This window comes from Ranitomeya imitator, chromosome 2 (assembly GCF_032444005.1).
Source record: "Ranitomeya imitator isolate aRanImi1 chromosome 2, aRanImi1.pri, whole genome shotgun sequence".
NCBI classification, from domain to species: Eukaryota; Metazoa; Chordata; class Amphibia; order Anura; family Dendrobatidae; genus Ranitomeya; species Ranitomeya imitator.
In genome coordinates, this window is record NC_091283.1 from 842524994 (window position 1) to 842537012 (window position 12019).

Below are 12019 nucleotides of genomic sequence, written 5' to 3' on the forward strand. Positions count from 1 at the left end.
CCCACATTCTGTAAAGGTACCGTCACACTAGACGATATCGCTAGCGATCCGTGACGTTGCAGCGTCCTCGCTAGCGATATCGTCCAGTGTGACAGGCAGCAGCAATCAGGCCCCTGCTGTGATGTCGTTGCTCGGGGAAGAAAGTCCAGAACTTTATTTCGTCGCTGGACTCCCCGCAGACATCGCTGAATCGGCGTGTGTGACACCGATTCAGCGATGTCTTCGCTGGTAACCAGGGTAAACATCGGGTTACTAAGCGCAGGGCCGCGCTTAGTAACCCGATGTTTACCCTGGTTACCATCCTAAAAGTAAAAAAAAAACGCTACATACTTACCTACCGCTGTCTGTCCTCAGCGCTCTGCTTCTCTGTGTGACAGCTCTCCAGCGACCAAACAGCGACGCTGCAGCGATCCGGATCGTTGTCGGTATCGCTGCAGCGTGGCTTAGTGTGACGGTACCTTTAGCCATCTAGATGCTATAATCAGCAGTATCTAATTAAACTGCCAAGGACAATGCCAAAACTTATTGTGGCTGATGCAGCAGGGTGTCCACTATAGTGTACAGCCGACAGCTTTAGAATTTTCACACATGCTATTCTTTTATATCTCAGGTCAAGAAAAAGCCATAGTGCTGGTCACTAAGGAGTTAAGCATTTATTGTGGTTGCCCGAGGCTTTATTAATGTTTATTACAGATGTTTGGTAGAGATGTTTGCGAGTAGTTATGTTTATTACAGATATTTGTCAGTGATGTTTGGTAGTAATGTTTATTACAGATGTTTGGTAATAGTAATGTTTATTACAGATGTTTGTTAGTAGTTATGTTTATTACAGATATTTGTCAGTGATGTTTGGTAGTAGTTATGTTTATTACAGATATTTGTCAGTGATGTTTGGTAATAGTAATGTTTATTAGTTACAGATGTTTGTTAGTAGTTATGTTTATTACAGGTGTTTGTTAGTAGTTATGTTTATTACAGGAGTTTGGCAGTGATTTTGGTAGTTATGTTTATTAGAGATGTTTGGCAGTGATATTGGGTAGTGATAAGAGAAGAGTGGATCATTTCATGAGACAGTGGTCCATGGTCCAGGTCAGTGCTATCTGGCTGTGGACATTAATTGAGCAAATTTCCTTATCCTCTGAGATCCCCGAATCGCAGACGTAATCTGTGCAGCAGGCAAGGGTGTGCATATTAATGCAGCCACATTGGTTTTAGTTTTTTATTTTTCTACTTAAAAAAAATAATTTTTTAATTATACTTAAAGTGAACTTGTCATTGTGAAAATGCAGTCCCCATGTTATAAAGCAAAAGGAGTGGAGTAGATTGATATATAGTTTGGTGAGAAAAGATAAAGTATAACCTTTATATTAATCATTACATCTCTGCTCTTGCTATGTGCAGTGGGCGGTCCTGTCAGTGACTGACAGCTACCTGTTTATTCTTATAGAAGTAAAGCTGTCAGTCGCTGATAGGACCGCCCACTGCACCCAAAATACCCAGAAAGAGCAGAATATAGATTATACTAAATCTTTTCTCACAAAACTATATATCAATTACTTGGACTGCATTTTCATGTTGACAGGTTCCCTTTAACAGATTATGGGTGACAATAAAGGTGGAAATTATTCTGAAACAATTCTTCATGGTAGTATTTTTTTACTTGCCAAAAACATTTCACGGGGGGCTGTAGACTTGTTATATTCACTGTAGTTTATAACAACTTCTGTTTTGACTTAATTAGCAAAATGTATAGATGCATCAGTGCTCCCCGATTTAGCAGAGATGGTGGTTCTATAGACCCAGGTAGAAAAGACCTTAGGCTAAGTTCACATTGGCATTCGGGGCGTGGCGGAGGGCTGCGTACTTCCTCCGTTAAGCTCCGCCTACTTCCGCATAATTCTGCAAGCGTTATGCGTACCTATCTTTAACATTGTGTACGCAGGATATGCGGATGTATGCGGATGTATTGTTTTGACGCTCCCGCTGTCCGCACGGGAATGCAACAAGTTGCGTTTTGTCAAACTTGAACTTAAAATTATACATTAAAAATAATACAGTATGTATGAAGGTGAGGGGGTATTAGGTAAATCTTAATAACAAGATATTTAGTAATCTGTGTGAAATCAGCCCCCCATTGATTTTTTGTAGATTTTTTCCACTTGAATGCAATATTCGTGACTTTAAGCAAGATTTTAATACCTTGTTAAGTAGCTTGATGCTGAATAGCCCCAAACTGAAGATCTGTGACAGAAATCTTGGTGCTGATTTTTACTATTATAACTCCACTTATGGCATCTAAAGCATCGTACAATATCTACAAAGCACTGCCCACCGCTCTGTGTACATCTATGTATCAGTCTCCTTACATGTGGCTGCACGATTTGCCGAGGGTATTCACAAACAAGGCTTGCTCCACATGGCCACATTTTACTTTCGACATTATAGCGCCACTATTTAGACCCGCTGATTAACTAATTTCAGTCTTGTAGACAGAGGCCTTCAAATGGCCTCCACTGTTAGTTCATTCTTCTGGTCAATGTATTTTTCTTTTGTCTGGTACATCAAATCTTCTAAACTTCATATAAACAGTATACTATGATATTTTGCTATGGAAAACACCATGTACTAAAAAGAAATAATGCTCTTAAATAAACATTTGTATCACTGTATAACAAAGTGGTTCAGGCCATTTGTTTGGACCACGAATGGTGGCACAAGGAGTCAATGTCCTGCCATATATGCCTTTCATCCTAATATATATGTCCGTCATCCTGGCCCGATCCTGGTGTGTATCCCTCATACTGATGTACAGTATGTGCCTTATCCTGGGTGCCATCCATATATATATTCCTCATCCTTCTAATAGTCACTTATCCTGGTCCGCATCCTGTTATGTATATCCCCCATCCTGGTAAATGTCCCTTGTTCTGCCGCTGTTCTTTAATGTATAGAAAAAAATAAACCATACTCACCAGGGGCATACATAGAAGTAATGGGGCCACATAATGCACCCCCATAGTCCTCCATATAGTATAATGCACAGCCCATAGTCATCTCTATAGTATAAAGCATCCCCCATAGTCCGTTTCACTACGCCTAATGGCATCAGTGAGATAAAACCCAGAGTTTTTCCTCCAGCACAGTAAGTGTTGTGAGGGGTTAAGCCGAGTTGCATAAAGGCCTGGCTTTTATGTGGACATCCATAGAGTGGGTGGGAGGATTTCCACCTTATCTCCACACCAGGATGGTCTGGGGCTTAAAGGGAACCTGTCACCCCGTTTTTTGAGATTGAGATATAAATACTGTTAAATAGGGCCTGCGCTGTGTGTTACTATAGTGTATGTAGTGTACCCCGATTCCCCACCTATGCTGAGAAATAACTTACCAAAGTCGCCGTTTTCGCCTGTCAATCAGGCTGGTCAGGTCGGGAGGGCGTGTTCACAGCGCTGGTTCTTCCTCAGCTTTACGTTGGTGGCGTAGTGGTGTCCGCATGTTGAGGTGACTAATCCACTGTGGGCACGTGAACAAGCAGCGCGCGATCTGCGCTGTCATCCCTATCGTCGGTGGGGGCGGCCATCTTCCTGGGGCCGCGCGTGCGCAGATCGAGTGCTCTGCTGCACGGGGCTTCAGGAAAATGGCCGCGGGATGCCGCGCGTGCGCATTAGAGATCGCGGCGGCCATTTTCCCAAAGCCGAGATGCAAACTCGGCTTTGGGAAAATGGCCGCCGCGATCTCTAATGCGCACGCGCGGCATCCCGCGGCCATTTTCCTGAAGCCCCGTGCAGCAGAGCACTCGATCTGCGCACGCGCGGCCCCAGGAAGATGGCCGCCCCCACCGACGAAAGGGATGACAGCGCAGATCGCGTGCTGCTTGTTCACGTGCCCACAGTGGATTAGTCACCTCAACATGCGGACACCACTACGCCACCAACGTAAAGCTGAGGAAGAACCAGCGCTGTGAACACGCCCTCCCGACCTGACCAGCCTGATTGACAGGCGAAAACGGCGACTTTGGTAAGTTATTTCTCAGCATAGGTGGGGAATCGGGGTACACTACATACACTATAGTAACACACAGCGCAGGCCCTATTTAACAGTATTTATATCTCAATCTCAAAAAACGGGGTGACAGGTTCCCTTTAAGGAGCTGGCCTCCAAAGGCAGCAGTGTTCAGTGTCTGGAGAGGAACACTCCAGGGAAGTGTTCTGTGTTTTGTTTATGCCTGAACCGGGGGTCTTGCTAACCATGAGCGGGCTGATCCACGCTAATGCAAGGACTGTGCTTAGTGCTACCATTTTGAACTACTGTTTTGCCCAGAGGGCCATGTTTATTTTGTGCTTCAGCTTGGTTTATGCCGTATTCAATAAATCAATTGCATTCCTAAAGCTGCAGTGTTCCCAGTCTACCTCCGTGTGTAGCCGAGTAAGCTGATCTACCACAATCCCAGTCCTCCATACAGAATAATGCACTCCCATAGTCCTTCATATAGTATAATGCATGCATCATAGTCCTTCATATAATATAATGCACCCCCATAATTCTCGATATTGTATAATGCACCCCCATGGTCCTTCATACAGTATAATACCCAACCCAGAGTCCTCCATATAGTATAATGCACCACCCCATAGCCCTTCATATAGTATAATGCACTCCCCATAGTCTTCCATATAATATAATGCACTCCTCATAGTCCTCTATATATAATGTACAGTCCATAATCCTCCATATAGTATCACATAGTCCTCCATATAATATAATGCACCGTCTGTAGTCCTCCATATATAATGCACAGCTCACAGTCCTCCATCTAGTATAATGCACAGTCCATAGTCCTTCATAAAGTATAACCCAAAGCCTATATATGGTACTTCATATAATATAATGCACAGCCAAAGTCATCCATGTAGTAGTATGGCCACCATATACTCACCTTCCCTCCGCTCCCCTGCCGCATGGCGTCCTCTTCTGAAGGCAGCAGCTGACTTCAGCGTGCAACTGACGGGAGCGAATGACGTCACTGCCATGCGCGTCCAGTCACATGCAAGCTGACATCAGCTGCTAGCCTTTGATTGGCCGGCACTGTGCATTGCTACACATGAACCTTATGGGTCTATGTGCTGCAATACCCTTCAACTGGATGTGTGTCCAAGGACGTACATCCATTTGAAGTTTCAGAGGTCGCTGGTGACCCACCTGCACGAGCCCATTCGCGACCTCTGTGACAGCGATCGTCATGCCCCTGGTAATACGACGTGATGAAACATGCTCTGAAAACCTATTTATGCCTCTATATACAACTGGAGGTACAGTATGGGTCCATATCAGGCCAGGGAACTGTATAGCAAAAATCTAAAATATGAACGTGTGCATGAGACCAAACACTCACATAAAGGTCTTAAGTGCATTGCATAAAGATTAAGAGATTATTATAGGACTAGATGGCAGCCCGATTCTAAAGAATCGGGAGTCTAGAATCCATATATACTTTATTTATTCAAATGTAAGAATAATACAATTAATAAATAATAGTAAGAAAGAACAAAAATAATAGGCAGTATATGGAGAAAACACCAAACAAAAGTTCAAAATTGGTGTGAAAATGTCACTGAACCACTTCACAACTAAATATATATAGTTTTGGTAAATGGTATTATCATTTTTTTGACGAAATTCGGCAGGAGCTTGAAGAGCAACGTCACTGGGCCCGCCTCCACGCAGTAGAAACTTGCTGTGAGGTAAAAATTCAAAAATCACACCAAAATGGCGGGCGGAGTGTGTCACAGTACGGCACGTTTCTGATTGGTCGCTCGCAGCAGGCGGCAACCAATCAGACACTGGACACTGTTGACGTCACTTATCTCCGGACATTAGCTCCGGACATTAGCTCCGGACATTAGCTCCGCACATTATCTCCGGACATTAGCTCCGGACATTAGCTCCGGACATTATCTCCGGACATTAGCTCCGGACAAAGCCACGGAAGTTGGCACAAATTGCAGGAAGTAGTATTCTAGGCAATTATATATTAGATATGGATTCCTTTTTGTAACACAGAGTACTTCCTCCTACTGCTTAAATATTAAATAGAAAGAGCAGAATGTCATGGTGGATTACAGCGAGTGAAACAAGTCCAGCTGACCTTGTGTCCAATACCAGTAACCACAATGAATGCTGCCACGAAACACAGATTAGATTTAATCCACATCCATTTCACGTACGATTTTGGGTAATAATCAGCAGATTATTTCATTTATAAACAGATGCGGATAGATGTTATCTTCCTGCAGTTGACTGTTCATGTTTCCCCTTTGGTGGAACAATCTGTATATGATTTCTGCCATTCTTGCAGCCATCGTTGGCTCACATAGTATTGTTTTTCTGGCACAAGGGAGATATTTCCCTAGAATTTATGAGCGCAAAAATCCTTTTTAACAGTTTGCAGTCCCTATAGATTGTGACCACTGTGCTATCTATCAGGTTGTGCTTTATGGCTTTCCTGGCCTGTAACGCATCTGTTACACTGTGTTACAGCATTTGGTGCCAGTCTTTTTAACAATTTAGTTACAGAATGAAGACTTCTGCTCTGGGAAGAAGTCACTAAGGCTACTTTCACACTTCCGTGTTCTGGGGTCCGTCGTGGTGCAGTAAAATGACGTAACGACGTACGTCATGAAAATAGGTAAAAACGTGTGCGACGGATCCAGTGTAATGACAGATCCGTTGTACAGAAATTCCGGGAATTAAATTTCTGGGGACGAGAGAGAGAGAGAGAGAAAGAGAGACAGAGAGAGAGGGAGAGAGGGAGGGAGAGAGAGAGATTTCCCCCAGACTGTGTGTGACGGTCAGCGACGGATCCTGCGTCCATAGGCTTCCATTGTAGCCGACGACGGGCACCGCAGGATGCGTCGCTGACCGATTTTCCGACGTGCACAAAAAACATTACAATGAACGTTTTCTCTGCACGACGGACCGCCATTTTACGACGGATCCAGTGCACGACGGATGAAACGGATGGCCATCCGTCACAATCCGTCACTAATACAAGTCTATGGGAAAATGCAGGATCCTGCATTCTCAAAAATCCACGGATTGTGACAGATCTGAAAAGATGGAAGTGTGAAAGTAGCCTAATCCGACAGGGACATTAATTATATGTTCTACAGGTAGAAATTATGCAGAATGTTTCTTTCCCTTAAATGCCTCCAGCATCGACATATTTTACATGAATTGTGTCCAGTTATTTTGATATTTTAATGTAGTTTGTCATGAAATCTATAATTTGATAAAAGCTAGATATACTGCTCCCGTGAGAGGCAGGTGATAGTTTGTAGCAAATTTATCTTAAGAAAATACGTTCTGGAACAACTTTCAACTTTATTATACATTAACATTGTCAGGGAGGAGGAAGACACTGTATATACAGCACATACATCATACGCCATCGTCTCACCGCTATACATCCCACATGCACCCAGCCAAATACAATTAAGGTCCAAAGGAGTCAATATGTTATTTTAAACAATTTTTAGGAAATTTGCTAAATGTGAACTTGCTATATCGTTTCCTTCTTCACATATTGTATGTCAGATCCTCATTAATATTTCATGAATTTAAGACCCCTTTTTCTGAGCAGCCACAATTCTGAATGTGGCACAATTTTTATGACTGTATGTTAGACTTGTAATTTCTATGAATGCACCTTTTCAAGAATTGCAAACGATTCCTACAAAGCCTTGTATCTCAAACAAAGACAATAGAATGGCCTTTTACCTATTTTATTACATTACCTGTGTGAAATCTAAGCGTCACGTGTTTGTCAATATACCGATCAAGGGAGCATATATGAAGCGTATGAGGAACTATGGATGGATATAAGACCTGCATGCCCATTGACTGAGAAACAACTTTTCAATTTTATAAAAAGGAAGCTATTATCACAACCTGAGTTGGATCAACTGCACCTCACATCTACACCACAAGAACAAGTGTAACCTCCTGAAAATCTTCTTCCAACCCTGCATCTAGAGAGTACTGCCGCTGACCTGAAACAGAAAATCATAGATACTAAATACCATCCATCCCAGAGATCGACTGCCAAGGCTCCACAGAGAAACACCACTAAGCTGTATGTTAAAAAATGCCAATAGAGCCTTTGCATCGCAGTAATTCTGGAAATGCTTGGCTATACAACCAACAAGAACAGAAGCACTGCCTTTCTTGGAAAAGAAGATTGGAAACAAAGATCAAGCTGACACGAAGAAAAATTAGCCAACAGAAATACAGAAGGGATAAAGATGAAGTGTTAAGATCAAGCTGGGTAAGTATAAAGGCCTAACTCCACTTGAAGCCCCACAGACTGCTAAACAGAGGTTCACAGCACTTGCTGCAAGATTAAGGAGAACAGGGCATTTATTTCTTGGCATCAACTTCTCTAGCTGAGGCCAACAAAATAAATGCCCTGATCTTCGAAGAACCATCCAAGGTGTACGCTCAACTGCAAAGCAACAGCATAGAGGCAGAGACTGAACAATACAGAAGGAACATATGGAATAAGGAAAAAAACGCATACCACCAGTGCAAAGTGGCTGCAAGATCTGAACCTGAAACACAATAGCCTCCTAGAACAAGAACCAGTCACCATTCCATCAGCGTGTCAAGAACATGAAGAACTGGGCAGCACCTGGCCTAGATATGATTCACACCTACTGGCTAAAGAAATCAACAGCAGTACATGAATGTATGGCAAAACAGATGAACCAGCTGCTAGAGGCAGGTCATCACGCAGCTTGGTTAACACAAGGAAGAACAGTGCTGATCATGAAGGATCCACACAATGGAACAATTCCATACAACTACAACCCAATAATCTGCCTTACAACAACATGAAAACATGAAAACTCCTGTCAGGCATCAAAGCCACCAAGCTCCAGAACTATATGCATCAGTACATGAACCCAGCTCAGAAAGGCATTGGGAATAACACAAGAGGCTCCAAGCATCAGCTTCTTGTGGATTGAGCAGTCGCGCAAGACTCATGATCAAGACAGATCAACCTCAGCACAGCCTGGCTAGGAAAGCTTATGTCTCAATGACACACATGGATCTGTGAATGCTTGGCTCTCCTAAATGTCAACAGGAAATTAAGAACCTTCCTTAAAAACTCAATGGGGCCATAGAGGAAACCACCAAAAGTCAACTCAAGACAACTAGCACAAGTGATCATCAAATGTGGCATATACCACACATATATACCCACATATACCTACCTCTTCTGACAAGCCTACAACCTGCAGTGATCCTCAGTCTACTGAACCGCCGCACAACCAGCTCTACCCTAGTGTATCCTCACCCATCCCCTGTAGACTGTGAGCCTTGGCGGGCAGGGTCCTCGCTCCTTCTGTGTGCATTGTATTGCTCATGTTGATTGCACTTGTCTGTGCATGCCCCTTTTTCACATGTAAAGCGCCATGGAATAAATGGCACTATAAAAATGAATAATAATAAATACCAAGGTGATGCACTGTCCCCATTGCTGTTCTGCATAGGCTTGAACCCCCTCAGTCAGATAATCACAGAGTCTGGCTATGGTTACAGGTTCAAGAGTGGAAGTACCATTAGCCACCTCCTCTACATGGATGACATCAAGCTGTACTAAAAAAATGAACAAGATATCGATTCACTGTTCCACCAAACAAGGATCTACAGCAAAGACATCAGGATGTCCTTCGACTGGAGAAGTGCGGCCGGTTGGTAATCTAGAGAGGCAAGGTAGTCAAGACTAATGGAGTGGAACTACCAGTAGGGCACATAGCAGAAGTGAAGACCATGAAGCTGATGACAATGCATGGAGGTTTCCAGCCCAACACCCAAAGATTGTATATCAACAGAAAAGAGGGTGGTTGAGGCTTCACAAGTGTCGAAGCCACCATCACGGTTGAAACAAGGAGAATCCAGGAATATATCGGAAAAATGGCACCAATCGGAAAAATGGCACCAAAGGATCAGTTGCTGAGACAGAGTCTAAGGCAGCATCAACCACGGTCCTGGAAGGATCAGGAACATGAAATATCAAGGCACGATAAGCAGCTACACTGGATGTACTGTATCATCGAAAGATAACGGAGGTGGCTGATATGGGAAAATCCTACCAATGGCTGGATAAATCTGGACTCCAAGATAGTACAGAAGCACTGATCATAGCGGCACAAGAGCAAGTACAAAGTACCACATTCATATAAGCAGTGATCTACCCTACAAGACAAGACCCAAGGTGTAGACTATACAACGCCTCGAAAACAGTCCAACAGATAGTGGTAGGATGCAAGATGTGAGCTGGAACAGTGTATACCAAACGTCACAACCAAGTAGTGGGCATTGTATACAGGAACACAGCGTATGGACTAAGTTCTCCTAGGTCCAAATGGGAGACCGCAGTAAAAGTCGTGGAGAATGAAAGGGCTAAAATCCCATGGGACTTCAAGATCCAAGCAGATAAGCAGGTGTTGGCTAACCAACCAGATATCGTGATGATAGATAGATAGATAGATAGATAGATAGATAGATAGATAGATAGATAGATAGATAGAATCAGAAGACATCAGTGGTAATAGAATTGGCAAAGCCAAGTGATAGTAACATAGGAAAGAAGGAATATGAGAAGCTGGAGAAACACCAGGGCCTCAAAGCAAAACTGAAGAAGATGTGGAAGGTGATGGCAACAGTTATTCCAGTGGTGATAGAAGCACTTGGAGCAGTGACCCCTAAGTTGGAAGAATGGCTACAACAGATCTCATGTGCATCATCTGAACTCTCTGGGACAATTAAGATCCTGTGCAGAACCTCAAACTCTTAGGCATCTGGTAGAGGACCCGAGAAGGAGAAAGACATAAAAAAAAACACCCCACAGCCGGGTGAGAAAGTAATTTTTATATATCTTTTTTTGTGCTTTGCAGAGTGCCCTCAGCTTTCTTGTCTCTGTACGATAGGGGCTTTTTGTTTAATTACTGGTTGCCAGCAGTCAAAAAAAAAAACACAGCTGAAAGCTGGTCTCAGGCTTCATATTTTGTCTACACTGGCTTGTACACATTGGGTAAAGTTTTACTGCAGCATGTGTGATGGGGATTTGCAGGGCAGTTCCAGGTCATCTCATTTTCCATTCAACCCTGCAAAACCTATGAAAAGACAGTCTGACTGGGTATTTAGCATACACGATATCATATACGTATGTAGTTCACCATTTATTTAGCTCAATATATTCAAGCTGGCCCTTATAAGATAGATCTATACCATGAAGATACTTCAGCTGTTGTTGAAGCACAACCACTAGGTGGCTGATAGTGCATGCTGGGAGATGTAGTGTCATAACCGGTGGAGTGCGGCTTGTGAGCCCTCGCCGGCAGGGTCCTCTCTCTTTCTGTGCCTGGCTCTCAGGTTTATCATACTCAGATTTTATCTTCTGTTATACAGGGATGATATGTAAGATATTATATCCCTATGTAATCTGCCATCCTTATTTAGTTATCTACTCTATGCCCTGTTTGCACCTATTTTAGATCTATATTATGCTGAAAAAATGAATAATAATAATCATAATCATTATTACTGACTCAGACTGTGATCTACTTAAGATTTTTTGCTTAAATCCATCTGATGAATAATTTGAATCATTGTAAAGACGGCTCCAAATACCAGGTGTTGTGTTATATGACGTGAATGGCATGTACTATCAATCCCACTGGCTACAAACCATTCAGAGCTCCGTCACAGTGTATCAGATGCCTCCGCGTAGGTGATGCAGATTCTGGGGCAGCCTGACTTCTCTCCTAATAATCCTCTGGTAGGAGGGCGAATATTACGTTGGGATTAACAAACAGTGAAAGAGGAAACTGGACGTTCACTGCAATGTGTGTTATGGGAACAGCTTGAGCCCAGTGTCATAAATTACTAAGTGACAAAGACTTCAGAAACGATAACTTAAAAACGTGCTATAGAGAAAAGTCCGCAGAGCGACAGGAGG

The 12019-nt window shown here is 43.1% G+C and overlaps 1 protein-coding gene across 1 annotated transcript in view; it reads left to right on the top strand.

Moving 5' to 3' along the window:
- RBM20 (RNA binding motif protein 20) overlaps positions 1-12019 on the top strand; it is a 336119-nt gene that overhangs the window by 90638 nt on the left and 233462 nt on the right. The window lies entirely within an intron of this gene.